Raw genomic sequence first — 14,932 nt, 5'->3', positions numbered from 1 at the left:
TTTGAATCTGAGCTCCTCCAGTCTCAGCTTCCCAAGTACTGGGATTACAAATATTCACCTCCAAGCCCAGCTTCTTCTGTCTCTTGAACCAAGGAATTCTTTATTTCATTAAAAAAAAAATTTTTTTTTGGTACAGGGGGTTAAACCCAGGTGCTTTCTACCTCTGAGCTATATCCCAGCCCTTTTTAAATTATTTATTTGCGGTACTGGGGATGAAACCCAAGGACATTCTACCTCCGAGCTACACCCTCAGCCCTATTTTTTAGTCTCTTTATTTTTCGAAACAGGGTCTCACTGAGTTGCGAAAGGCCTAAGTAGCTGAGGTTGTCTGCCAACCGGATCCTCCTGAATGCTGGGATTACAAGCGTGGGCCATCATGCCCGGCCCAATCCTTTAAAAAAAATTTTTTTAAACATTTTTAAATAGGGTCTCGCTAAATTGCTGAGGCTGTCCTCAAACCTGCCATCCTCCTATCTCAGCCTCCTGAGTGCTGGGGTTACAGGCACTGAGCCTGACTCTAACCCAGGACTTTTGACCACCTGGAATAAAAAAAAAAACAGAGAGAGAGAGAAAGAGAGAGAGAGAGAGAAGAGAAGAGGAGAGGAGAGGAGAGAAGAGAGAGAGAGGGAGGAGAGGGGGGAGAGAGAGAGAGAGAGAGGAGAGGGGAGGGGGGGATGAGGGAGAGAGAACGGCCAGTGACAAGGTGGCAGGTGAGAGGCCCACACTGAGTCCGCAGGACGTCAGCCTGCCTCCGTCTGACCCCTTCCTCCGGCTCCCACAGCCCCCAGAAGCCCCTGGACTCCATAGCCCCAGCATGCCCCTCCAGCCCACTCCTTCGGAGAGGAAATGAAGACGCCTTTACTTCTTGCCCGTCAACAAATGGCTGCCCAAACCCTACGTCCCACCTCTGCACTGTGCAGCCCGGCAGGTGAGCGTTGGAGAGAGCGCCCAGAGGAAGAGTCGGAGGGAGGACAGCTCAGCCATCTCCTGCGAGTGCTGGAGAGGGAGTCTGCAGCTGTGTGCGGCCCACAGAGCTGCCAGATGGGAGGGCAATGTCTCTCTGAGATCAGGGAGACAGATTGAGCGCGGAGACCAGCCGGTGACAGGTCCCCCAGAGGCCTCTGATTGTTCTGTCAGATCTGTCATGATGGAGATGAGGTTGTGATAACCAAGATGGTAAACGCTTATCTGCTGCTGGCTTCTGCTTTGACCTGGTGGCAAAAGCCAGGTATCCCTGGGCTTTCCTGGAAACACGATCCAACGCCCTCAGCCTGCACCAACCCTGTCAGTTCTGGTCAGCTGAAGCGCCCTGGGCTCCGGGCTCCTCCAGCCAGAGAAGGATACTGGGCTGCACGCCCCACCCGGCTGCCCAGGGGCAGGCGGAGGGACTGGTGGAGGGATGCTGGGCCTGTGGCGGCCACCCGGCTCACCATCTCCCAAAGCCCCCTCACACACGCACGCTGGCTGGCTTGTTTGACTATTTGCAGTGCTGGGGACAGACCCCAGGGTCTCCCACACGCTAGGCAAGTGCTGTACCATCAAGTTGCAGCCCCAGCCCTCCTACTTAATATTTTATTTTTTGGACCTGGAGGTTGAAGCCAGGAGCAGTCTACCTCCAAGCTGCACCCCCAGCCCCTCACTTTTTTAAATTTTGAATCAGGGTCTTTTTAAGTTGCTGAGGCTGGCCTCGAACCTGTGATCCTTCTGTCTCAGCCTCTCACGTACTGGGATTACAGGTGTGAGTACAGGAGATTGAACGCAGGGGCATTCTACCTCTGAGCTACACCCCCAGCCCTATTTTTTTTTTTTTATTCTTTGTTTTTGAAACAGGATCTCATTAAGTTGCAGAGAGCCTCACTAAGCAGCTGAGTCTGGTTGTAAACCTGAGATCCTCCTGTCTCAGCCTCCCAAGTACTGGGATTACAAGCATGCGCCCTTACACCTGGCTGAGCCCCAATTTCTTAAGTGGGAACATTAGGCCAGCCCTGAGCACTGAGCAAGAATGAAGGAACCGAAGACGGAAGGCCCTGGACGCCCAGCTAGTGCCCTCTGTGAGGCTGGACCCTAGTAGACTATGGCACAGACTTTCCACCCACCAGGGTGACTCAGCGACACCCACAATCTTGTGTCCTGGGGGAGGCGAGGTCACCCTAATGCTCTGAGCCTCTGTGAGACGGATGTAATACTGTAGTATTAAAATAAACTTGTAAGTTTATTTTGAGAGTTGACTAGGGTGGTGCATGTTGGAAGTCAACCCTTAGCATGGGAGGCTGAGACAGGAGGATCAGAGGTTCGAGAACAGCCCGGGGTAACTTTTTTTTTTTTTTTTTTTTGGTGGTGCTGGGGTTCCTGGAAGCCCTTCTACCTCAGGGCTACACTCCCAGACCTATTTTTACATTTTTGTTTGGAAACAGGGTCTCCTAAGCCAGCGCGCGCGGCTGGCTTCGAACCTGCGCGATCCTCCTGTCTCTGCCTCCCAAGCGCGGGGATTACAAGCGTGCGCCACCACGCCCGGCAGCCCGGGGTAACTTAAACCCTGTTTCAAAAGAAAAATAATAATGTAAAATAGGGTTGGGGGCATAGCTTAGACAGAGAGCACCCCTAGAGGCTGAGACAGGAGGATCACAGGTTTGAGGCCAGTCTGTCTCAGACTGTTTAGACCCTGTTTCAAAAGAAAAATAATAAAATAGGGTTGGGGGTGTAGCTCAGATGCAGAGCACCCCTAGATCCACTCCTTAATACCACCCAAGGAGAAGGAGGAGGAAGAGGAGGAGGAAGAGGAGCAGAAGAAAGACAGTCTCAGCAAATGGTGGGTCTCCTCCCTGGGACTTCTGGTCACCCTTACCTAGGAACCCGAGGCCCTGACTTCATCTCAGCTCACCTCCGCCCTGGTATAACTTGGCCCAGTGACAGGCTGCAGCTCTCAGGAGGCTACAGTGTTAATTTTGGAAATAACAAAAAAGCCTCCAGACACATTTATTCCCTGAATAAAATCCATAATGTCAATTATAAAACAAGAACAAAACGAATTGAGAATGCTGGTAACTAAGAGGAAACAATTTCGTGGGTTAAAGTTGATGAAATCATAAAGCTACTACCCAGTTAGCTATACCCACATTTGCTAAACTCTGTTGAGTTTGACAATAAAGGCTGGTGTCTCCTGTGTTAACTTTGAGAATATATATATATATATATAAAATTTGGTGGTACTGGGGTTCCTGGAAGCCCTTCTATCTCCGGGCTACACTCCCAGACCTATTTTATATTTTTTATTTGGTAACAGGGTCTCTTAAGCCAGCAAGGCTGGCTCCGAACCAGTGTGATCCTCCTGTCTCCACCTCCCAAGCACGGGGATTACAAGCCTGCGACACCACGCCCAGCCAGTATTAACAATTTTTTTTTTTTTTTTTTTTTTGGTGGTACTGGGGTTCCTGGAAGCCCCTTCTACCTCCGGGCTACACTCCCAGACCTATTTTTACATTTTTTTATTTGGAAACAGGGTCTCCTAAGCCAGCGCAGGCGGCTGGCTTCGAACCTGCGCGATCCTCCTGTCTCTGCCTCCCAAGCACGGGGATTACAAGCGTGCGCCACCAAGCAATTTGAATGGTTTTACTGGATGGTAATTTAAACCCATAGACCGCGGTGGGGGCGTGGCCCAAAGGTGGGTGTGGCCGGTTGTCCTGGGGGCCGGGGCGTGGCCCAGATGGCATGGGCGTGGCCGCTGTGACCTGGGCGTGGTCAGAGGAAGTGGGCGTGGCTTGGGGACTGTCTGTCCAGGGTCACTTCTTTTCAATCACTCTGCTTTCCGCTGTCCTGAGTCTAGGTGCTGTCACACACCCCAAAGCCTACACGAGCCTTTACTCTGCTGTTATTCCTGTCAAGTTTTTTGGTCTCAGAGACAGAAAAGTTGACAAAAACAGTTCCCACTCAAAAATCACCGTTTCTCTACCATACAGATAATCGTCTTCTTCTAGAGACCCGACAGAATTCCCTTAAAAAAAAACAACCCAAAAACAAAAAACTATAAAATGGTCGTTGCAGCCGCACGTGGTGGCACACGCTTGTAATCCCAGTACTTGGGGAGGCCGAGACAGGAGGACCTAGGTTTGCAAACAGCCTCAGCTACTTAGTGAGGCCCTCTGCAACTTAGTGAGACCCTATTTCAAAAGAAAGAAAAAAAAAATAGGGCCGGGGGAGTAGCTCAGATGTAAAATGCCCCTGGGTTCCATCCTAACACCACACACACACACACACACACACACACACACACACACACACACACACACAGACTATAGCAGAGTCTAGCAAAGTTACTGGGCCCTGGCCTTGAACCTGTTATACTCTTATTGCAGCCAACTAAGTACTGGATTACAGGTGTACACCAGCATACCTTGAGAATTAAGTAGACTTTTAGAGTAATAAGCCTTGTCCCTAGGGTGCTAAGTGGCTGTTGGATTCATACAGGGCCAGCACCTGGTTCCTTAGCTCTGAATCGAGCCCATGCCTAGCACAGGGCAGATCCTCCCATCTGCCAGTGCCGCCCCTACAGTGCCCTGGACATGGCTCCTTGGCCAAGCTGAAATATATATGGATTTTTTTTTTTTGTGTGTGTGTGGTACTGGGGATGGAACCCAGGGACATTCTACCTCCGAGCGACACCCCCAGCCCTATTTTTGATTCTTTATTTTGAAACAGGGTCTCACTGAGTTGCAGAGGGCCTAAGTAGCTGAGGCTGTCAGTGAACCACGATCCTCCTGTCTCCGCCTCCTAAATGCTGGGATTACAAGCGTGGGCCACCACGCCCTGCTCGAACCATATTTAAAATGTTCAAAAAGAGCTTCACTGATAGGCCCAGCGGCTGCCCACCGCGGGGACGCGCCTGCTGGCCTGTCAGAACGTCTGGACGAGCCTGCGGGGGCTTCGCACGCTGGAGGCTCCCAGGAGCCTCCGGGAGATTTCAAAATGAGCACTGTGCCAGGGATGGTGGAGTCCCAGGCCACCGCTGCAGTGATCACGAGACCGTGCTTGCCCTACACTGGGCAGTGCAGAGTAAGGAAAACAGGTATCTGGAAAGGATGGAGCGAAAGGGGGGGCTCAGTGTGGACCCCGTTTTCAACCCCATATTTCCTTCCAGCTCAGCTTGGTGGAGTGGGAGGAGGCTGCGGCCAAAAATCAGAAAGAAAAAGACGATCACAGCTGGACTCAGGCCTCCGCACGGCCAGAGCAGAGGACAGGGCAGGGGTCAGGGTGCTGCTAAGAAGCCAGACATCCTCAAGACCCAGGGGGACCCAGGGGCCAGTCCTCAGGGGATGGGGAGCACCCACACTGGAGACACAGGACCCAGCAGGACCTCAGGAGCAAACAAAACAACCTGAGAGAAAAAAATAGAAAAGTGGATGGATTCTGGGTCTCCTGCCTTGGCTCATGTCAGCCCACAAATAGATGTGGCTGACCCGCGGCCAGCAGGACCCCTTCTGCTTCCTCCCCTCCCCCTCTGGGAACTCCAGCCCCTGGAGGAATTTTGGTTCTGTGGTCCTTTTCAACTGATCCCCGAGGTTGAGAACAAAGCTTGATGCTCTGAGGCATCCACTGTAAGAAGAGAAAAACTTGACAGGTGTAGTCCTGTCATCCTAGGACTTGGGAGGCTGAGATAGGAGGATCGCAGGTTCACAGCCAGCCGCAGCTACTTAGTGAGGCCCTCTGCAACTTAGTAAGAGTCTGTCTCAAAATAAAGAATAAAAATTAGGGATGGGAGGGGAATGTGGTGGCGCACCCTTGGAATCCCAGCATTCGAGAGGCTGAGACAGGAGGATCTCAGTTCGTGGACAGCCTCAGCTACTACTTAGTGAGGCCCTCTGCAACTTAGTGAGACCCTGTTTCAAAATAAAGAATGAAAAATAGGACAGAGAGTGTAGCTCGGAGGTAGAACGCCCCTGGGTTCCATCCTCAGTACCGAAAAAAAAAAAATATATATATATATATATGGCAGGGGGTGTAGCTCAGAGGTAGAATGTCCCTGAGTTCAATTTCTAGTACCAAGACAAAACAAACAAAGCAATGAAATATAAAGAAAAATTACGCATCATGTCCTACAGAGAAAACAGCTTAATATTTATGTGTATTTCTCCAGCGTTTCTCTGTATATTGTATTTCTACATATTTTAAGTTGCTGACATCATCTATAATACTATTTTGGGTATTCCTTTTTAATCTTTCTTTCTTTCTTTCTTTCTCTTTCTTTCTTTCTTTCTTTGTACAGGGGATGGAAGCCAGGAACATTCTACCTCCATCCTACACCCCAGCCCTATTTTTTATTCTTTATTTTGAAACAGGGTCTCACTGAGTTGCAGAGGGCCTAAGTAGCTGAGGCTGTCAGTGAACCACGATCCTCCTGTCTCCGCCTCCTAAATGCTGGGATTACAAGCGTGGGCCACCACGCCCTGCTCGAACCATATTTAAAATGTTCAAAAAGAGCTTCACTGATAGGCCCAGCGGCTGCCCACCGCGGGGACGCGCCTGCTGGCCTGTCAGAACGTCTGGACGAGCCTGCGGGGGCTTCGCACGCTGGAGGCTCCCAGGAGCCTCCGGGAGATTTCAAAATGAGCACTGTGCCAGGGATGGTGGAGTCCCAGGCCACCGCTGCAGTGATCACGAGACCGTGCTTGCCCTACACTGGGCAGTGCAGAGTAAGGAAAACAGGTATCTGGAAAGGATGGAGCGAAAGGGGGGGCTCAGTGTGGACCCCGTTTTCAACCCCATATTTCCTTCCAGCTCAGCTTGGTGGAGTGGGAGGAGGCTGCGGCCAAAAATCAGAAAGAAAAAGACGATCACAGCTGGACTCAGGCCTCCGCACGGCCAGAGCAGAGGACAGGGCAGGGGTCAGGGTGCTGCTAAGAAGCCAGACATCCTCAAGACCCAGGGGGACCCAGGGGCCAGTCCTCAGGGGATGGGGAGCACCCACACTGGAGACACAGGACCCAGCAGGACCTCAGGAGCAAACAAAACAACCTGAGAGAAAAAAATAGAAAAGTGGATGGATTCTGGGTCTCCTGCCTTGGCTCATGTCAGCCCACAAATAGATGTGGCTGACCCGCGGCCAGCAGGACCCCTTCTGCTTCCTCCCCTCCCCCTCTGGGAACTCCAGCCCCTGGAGGAATTTTGGTTCTGTGGTCCTTTTCAACTGATCCCCGAGGTTGAGAACAAAGCTTGATGCTCTGAGGCATCCACTGTAAGAAGAGAAAAACTTGACAGGTGTAGTCCTGTCATCCTAGGACTTGGGAGGCTGAGATAGGAGGATCGCAGGTTCACAGCCAGCCGCAGCTACTTAGTGAGGCCCTCTGCAACTTAGTAAGAGTCTGTCTCAAAATAAAGAATAAAAATTAGGGATGGGAGGGGAATGTGGTGGCGCACCCTTGGAATCCCAGCATTCGAGAGGCTGAGACAGGAGGATCTCAGTTCGTGGACAGCCTCAGCTACTACTTAGTGAGGCCCTCTGCAACTTAGTGAGACCCTGTTTCAAAATAAAGAATGAAAAATAGGACAGAGAGTGTAGCTCGGAGGTAGAACGCCCCTGGGTTCCATCCTCAGTACCGAAAAAAAAAAAAAATATATATATATATATATGGCAGGGGGTGTAGCTCAGAGGTAGAATGTCCCTGAGTTCAATTTCTAGTACCAAGACAAAACAAACAAAGCAATGAAATATAAAGAAAAATTACGCATCATGTCCTACAGAGAAAACAGCTTAATATTTATGTGTATTTCTCCAGCGTTTCTCTGTATATTGTATTTCTACATATTTTAAGTTGCTGACATCATCTATAATACTATTTTGGGTATTCCTTTTTAATCTTTCTTTCTTTCTTTCTTTCTCTTTCTTTCTTTCTTTCTTTGTACAGGGGATGGAAGCCAGGAACATTCTACCTCCATCCTACACCCCAGCCCTATTTTTTATTCTTTATTTTGAAACAGGGTCTCACTGAGTTGCAAAGGGCCTCACTAAGTAGCTGAGGCTGTCCTTGAACCATGATCCTCCCGTCTCAGCCTAGTGTGCGCCACCACACCCGGCCTTTATATTTTTATTTTGAAACTGGGTCTTGGTAAACTGCTGAGGGCCTCTAAGGTTGCTGAGGCTGACCTGGAATCTGCGATCCTCCTGTATCAGCCTCCCAAGCCCTGGGACAACAGGTGGGTGTCGCCGCGCCCAGCCCTCCTGGCAGTTTTGATAAGTAGTCCTTTGCTTAGGAAGGCTGAATGGACGATTATATATATAATTTTTTTTAACTAGCTTTTTGTATTTCTTCCTTTATGGCTGTCTTTTTTTTTTTTTCTTTTAAGCGGGGAGGTGAGTTGTTTCCCAAGACAGTTTCATATCATGGCGATCTTTACCTCCGGCACATTTGCTGCGAATGGTTTACCTAGGTAACATTTGCTTTTGAATCTACGTTTATCTATATTTTTGGAAGGACAGACATCTAAAATTGTAGGTATGACGTCACGGATGTCCCGGGTGTTCCTTTTATCCTGCCTCCTCGCTTCTGAGACTTGGGCCCGAGCGTTCTTTCTGCTCCCAAGACTGGTTAAATATTCGCTTTGATTTCTTAGTCCTGTTCTCAGCTTCTTCTCTTAAATCTGACCCTTCCGTCCACCTGGAATTCATGTGATGGCTGGTGAGAGGTAGGGCCTCCGACTTAATTTCTCCTCCAAGCTTCCAGCTTCCTCATTAACATTTATTGAATAACCTTTTGCTTTCTAATTGGTTTTCTTTCTCTTCCGCCGAGTTCCCACACACCAGGGCTTCTTTGGGGATTTTCCATTACACTTCATCGATCTGTTGTTACTGATTTTTTCAGTAATGACCGAGAGACATAATTACTCTTAGCTTTTTAATACATTTTATATCTAGCAGAAAAAGCCCCAATTGTCTCCTCTTTCAAAAGTTAAACTGGCCTGCTTATTTACTAAAACTATTAAGCTTCTTATTAAAACTATTAAATTATTAAGCAATTGAAAACTATTCAACTGTTAAGCTATTTATTAAAACTCTTAAACCATTAAGCCGTTCTCCCTTGTTTATTCATTCTTCAGATTCCCCGGAATCAGGATTCCCACTTAAAATCTCGAATTTTGCTTTTGCTTCCTAATACAACAAAAGTTGATGAAACATTTAAAAATTATGGTTTGCACTTAGATACTCTGTCTTTCTACGTTAATTTATTTTTCCGGGGCTGGGGAAATTTTCTTCCCCCATGCTTAATGGTAGGAGCTCCACCGCCAAGCTGTATGTCCAACCCTAGCCAGTCAGTCTTTCTCTTTGTGAAATTTATTAATTCCTGTTTTTAATCTTTGTTATAAATTTAAGGTCTTTTACTGAGGTTCATTTTGTTCTTATAAACAGTACGATTTATCCCCCCCCCTTTTTTTTTTTGGACGGTACTGGGGATGGAACCCAGGGGCATACTGCCTCTGAGCTCCATCCCAGCCCAATTTTTTTATTCTTTATTTTGAAACAGGGTCTCACTGAGTTGCAGAGGGCCTCACTAAGTGGCTGAGGCTGGTTGAGAACCTGCGATCCTCCTGTCTCAGCCTCCCAAATGCTGGGATTACAAGTGTGTGCCACCATCTGTACCCACCCCCCCAATTTTTTTTCGGTACTGGGGATGGAACCCAGGGACATTCGACCTCTGAGCTACACCCCTGCGCTATTTTTTATTCTTCATTTTGAAACCAGGTCTCACTGAGTTGCGGAGGGCCTCACTAAGTAGCTGAGGCTGTCCGCGAACCGCGATCCTCTGGTCTCAGCCTCCCGAGTGCTGGGATGACAAGCGTGCACTGCCATGCCTGGCTTAGCAGGAAGCCTTTTTGATCCACCAACCTCTGTGCCTCCTTCACCTAGGCCAAGCAAAGTTTTCTTAGGGTATATCTTTGATGATGATGATGATGATTATTGTGTGTGTGTGGTATTGGGGATGAAACCCAGGAGCATTCTACCTCCAAGCTGCACCCCCAGCCCTATTTTTCTTCTTTATTTGGAAACAGGGTCTCACTGAGTTGCAAAGGGCCTCAGCAAGTAGCTGAGGCTGGCCATGAACCGCGATCCTCCTGTCTCAGCCTCCCGAATGCTGGGATTACAAGCGTGCGCCACCACGCCCGGCTCTTCTTCTTCTTCTTTTAATCTAAATTGTTCTGGCTTCTTCCTCTGAAACAACTCTAACTGTTGGATTAGACCTGGATTCTCCTCCACCTCTGCCCTAGTCACTCTCTCCCATCCCTTCTGCATTTCCAGAGAACTTTTAAGTCCATCCTCCACCTTCCACATTCTAAAAAGAAAAGGAAAAAAATTCAGCACCATCAATGTGCATTTTCTTTTTCAAATCCAGTCGTAGTTACTTGGGGGGGACTGAGACAGGAGGATGGCGCAGGTTCGAAGCCAGCCTCGGCTACTTAGTGAGGCTCTCAGCAACTTAGACCCTGTCTCCAAATAAAATATAAAATAGGTCTGGGAGTGTAGGCTGGAGGTAGAAGGCCCTTAGCATTCCCAGTAACACACACACACACACACACACACACACACACACACACACACACAGAGTTGTAGTTTTCAGGAGCTCTGTGCTCATGGGACCCAGATGTATTTTTTTTTTTTTTTTTTTGCGAGTCTGAGGATAGAACCTAGAGGCATTTGACCTCCGAGCCATACCCCCTGCCCATTTTTTTTATTCTTTATTTTGAAACAGAGTCTCACTAAGTTGCGAAGGGCCTCACTAAGTAGCTGAGGCTGTCCTCGAACCGTGATCCTCCAGTCTCAGCCTCCCGAATGCTGGGATGACAATCTTCATATCTTCTCTGAACACTCCTCCCCATCGCACTTGACTACTTGGGAAACCCAAGAATCTCCTGCTGTCGCTTTGCTTTTTGTCTCTCACGGACAGTCTCCACCTTTTCAGGACTGTCTTCTTCCTCCTGAGCGCTGCAGAGGCCTCCGGTGCAATCCCGCCGGCTCCCTTCCCGGCCCAGCTGTTGACAGCTGTGGTGGCTCAGATGAACTCCCTGGCCGCAGGACATGGCTTCTCAAGTCCCCCACTAGAGGGCGCGCTCCGGTCCGGCCGGCTTCCTCCAGTACAATGGGATACGTTCTAATTCTAACTAGTCCCAGGCGACAAACTTTTAGAATCATGGACCCCTAACCCGAGGGGGGCTGGGGGATAGCACGTACCGCCTTCCACTGTCCATATGTCATAAGTCGCACACGCGCATTGTTCTGTAGCTGCATACTAAATAGTAGCGACGCTTAAATTCATTTAATAAAATAACTATAACTAGGGGGTCTGATCATCCCCTCCCTTGGATTCTTGCGCAAGCGCCCCCTGGAGGTTGGGCCTCACTCGAGGGCCCCGAGCTGCACGGTCCTCGGCCCTGATGGCCGCAATTGGAGCTGCTGCCAACCCTGGGCGAACAACGCCTCCATCCCAGGGCCCCTCTGCACACCGTTTTCTTGGGGTAAGAATTTCCTGGAGAGGGGCAGGAAGGTGGGGCAGGGAGGCGCTGCAGCTGGTTGTTGCAGATGTGGGATTCTGGAGCAAAGGCAGAGGGTCCGGGTGGGAGGAAGCCTGGTTTTCTCCCGCTTAGGATGGGAGAGGTGGCTCCATTTGCAAGAGAGATAGAATGGGCCGTTTTTCTCCACCTCTAAGGAGCCAGGGCTCCAGAATCAGAGTCCTCATTAAAATACCAATATGCAGAGCCAGCAGACCTGGTGGCGCACGCTTGTAATCCCAGCATTAGGGAGGCCGAGGATCACGGTTTGCATTTGCAGACAGCCTCAGCTACTTAGCGAGGTCCTTTGCAACTCGGGGAGACTTGTTTCAAAATAAAGAATAAAAATATGGCCGGGGGTGTCGCTCAGAGGTAGAATGCCCCTGGGTTCCAACTTCAGTACCACCAAAAAAAAAAAAAAAACAGTATGCAAAAAAAGATAAAAATTCACAGCATCGCAACCCCCTACACCTGCCAACAGTCTGGAAGCCCCGAGGGAGACACAGAGACAACTGTGTGCAGATCTAAGAGTCTCAGGATGAGGGAGAGTCCAACGGGATCCATCAAAGAGCGTGAAAGGGGAAGGTCGTTTACGAAGCAAGATGCAACCGGCTTTGTCAATACAACGAAAGCTTTGCCGCGCCTCCAAGAACATAGACTGTGAGCGGGCCAGCCGCCGCGGCTGTCCAGGGCCCGCGGGGAGAGACTTCCCAGCCCGCTGTGTGGAGACGGGGCGCCGTGGTCCACCCCCCTCGCACGAGGCTCTTGGCATTTGACAGTGTTTAATGAGGAGGTTCCTCTGGCGGCCCTGGGAGGCCTGTGGGAGGCGGGCACGAGGCCAGGAAAATCCCAGAGAATGCGGGCTGTGCGACTATGGGGCTGGGAAGCGGTGATGTAATACCTTGCCCGGGTCCCAGCGTGACAAGCCCGGTGTCGTGGCTGCCCCCCACCCCCCCCAGCAGCCGGGCTGTGCCCTCCCGGCAGACAGCGAGGCTCTTCTGCTCCCTCGCTGGCAGGGGGAGAGGGGGAGAACCTTTGTCGTCACATAAAAGCCAACCCAAGATACGAGAAATGCCTTTTAGAAATGCATCTTGCAGAAGAGGGAGTTCCATAGCAACTTCAGATGTGAGTGGATCAACTAGAGGTGAGTCCCGGGGAAAAGAGACGCCCGGGATGGGAACAGGCCCCGCGCTGGGCATCAGCAGCCATGACTGGTTCTAGCACCTGTCATGATGCTGTGTGACCCAGGGTCAGTTACTTACCCTTTCTGATACCAAAGGGGACAGGCTCATGAACAGATCAGGTAGAGAGAAATGAAGGCCCTCATGTCTGTCCTCCCTCCCTCTTAAGGGATGCTTTGGTATCCCAAAGTATCCCCTGCTTCCAGTTTCTGTCCAGTCTCTGGTCGAATAATTCCTGACTCAAGGTCTCTGCCAATCCTCCTTTTTTACTTTGATTGATTTCTTTTGTACTGGGGATTGAACCTCGGGCATTCTACCTCTTAGCTAAACTCTCAGCCCTGTTTTATTTTTTATTTTGAAACAAGGTCTTGCTAAATTGTTGAGGGTCTCGCTATGTTGCTGAGGCTGGCCTCGAACCTATGAGCCTCCTGTCTAAGTCTCCTGAGGTGCTGGAATTACAGGCGTGTGCAACCCCACCTGCGCCTGGCTTTTGCTTTTTGTTTCTCTGGGCTCCACCTTGGTCTTCACCGGATCTATGCGTCCTGTCTGCAGAGAGAAGCTGGTGTCCTGAGGGGCTCAGGCTAACCTAGCCTCTGTGTGGAAACTGCGGAAGGGCAGGGCATCGGTTCCCAACTAAAAAGCAACAAAGTATTTTGCAAACCACTTTGCTGTGAAACATTCTTATTTTCCAGTTTAAAAAAAAGTAGCTCACATTCCTGTTTAAATAAACAATGAAGCCGGGCGTGGTGGCGCACCCTTGTAATCCCCGCGCTTGGGAGGCAGAGACAGGAGGATCGCGCAGGTTCGAAGCCAGCCACGCGCGCTGGCTTAGGAGACCCTGTTTCCAAATAAAAATGTAAAAATAGGTCTGGGAGTGTAGCCCCGAGGTAGAAGGGCTTCCAGAAACCCCAGTACCACCAAAATAAATAAATAAACAAACAAACAAACAAACAAACAATGAAGCTCACCAGTAGGTACCAGTTGCACATTTAGCCTGCTCCCTCAGTGGAAACGTACGCCCCCCCAGGATGATGTGAAAACAGGGGGACTTCAAATACCTAAAAGGGCTACAGAAATGCAATTGCTTCTGTAAGAAAACTTGGAAGCCAAGTGGGTGCGGTGGTACACACCTATAATCTCCGTACTTGGGAGGCTGAGGCAGGGATATCGCAGGTTCGAGGACAGCCTCAGCAACTTGGTGAGACCTCAGCAACTCAGAGAGACCCTGTTTCAAAAATAATAAAATAACCTGGCGTGGTGGCGCACACGTGTAATCCCAGCATTCGGGAGGCTGAGACAGGAGGATCGCCGTTCATGGACAGCCTCAGCTACTTAGTGAGGCCCTTTGCAACTCAGTAAGATTCTGTTTCAAAATAAAGAATAAAAAATTAGGGCTGGGAGTGTAGCTCGGAGGTAGAATGATCCTGGATTCCATCCCTAGTACTGCAAAAATAATAATAAATAATAATAATAATAATAATAATAATAATAATATAAAATAGGACTAGGGTGTAGCTTGGAGGTAGAACTACCTGATTTCAGTCCCCAATATTACAATGAATGAATAAATTAACAAGTAAATAAAAAAAAAAGAGAACTTGGCTTCCATCAATTAGAAAGGAAAAACAGGAAAGTACAGATTGACCTTTGGTAGAAATTTGAAGAAGGCAGCCATGGAATTCCCAAGAGTATTCCAGGGACCTCCACGAGTCATCTTCTTTTTTCTTTCTTTCTTTCTTTCTTTCTTTCTTTCTTTCTTTCTTTCTTTCTTTCTTTTTTATTGTGGAACTGGGATTGAATCCAGGACTATCCTACCTCTGAGCTATACCCCCAGCCCAATTCTTTCCTTTTTTCCATTCTTTCTTCTTTCTTTCTTTCCCTTCTTTTTTGTGGCACTGGGGATTGAACCCAGAGGCATTCTACCTCCGAGCTAAACCCCAAACCCGATTTTTATCCTTTTTATTTTGAAACCAAGTTGCAAAGGGCCTCACTCAGTAGCTGCGGCTGTCCTCGAACCACGATCCACCCTCCTGAATGCTGGGATTACAAGAGGGTGCCACCACGCCCCGCCCTTCTCAAAGCCTAAATTGGCATCATTGTGTTTTAATCTCCAAGATGGAGACATTTTACAAAAGTTGCTGCAGGGAGATGATACAAAAGCTACAAGGTGTAGCTAGAAGGTAAAATGCCCCTGGGTAGCATTCCCCAGTAGAAACAAA

General features: G+C 49.2%; 1 protein-coding gene across 1 annotated transcript in view; it reads right to left on the bottom strand.

The window, feature by feature from the left end:
- Nucleotides 1–14,932, bottom strand: part of KCNN3 (potassium calcium-activated channel subfamily N member 3) — a gene marked incomplete at both ends in the record, with an annotated part of 172,926 nt that overhangs the window by 53,046 nt on the left and 104,948 nt on the right.

Source organism: Muscardinus avellanarius, assembly GCF_963383645.1.
Source record: "Muscardinus avellanarius genome assembly, chromosome: 3".
Classification (NCBI taxonomy): Eukaryota; Metazoa; Chordata; class Mammalia; order Rodentia; family Gliridae; genus Muscardinus; species Muscardinus avellanarius.
This window is presented reverse-complemented; position numbering and strand designations above follow the sequence as displayed.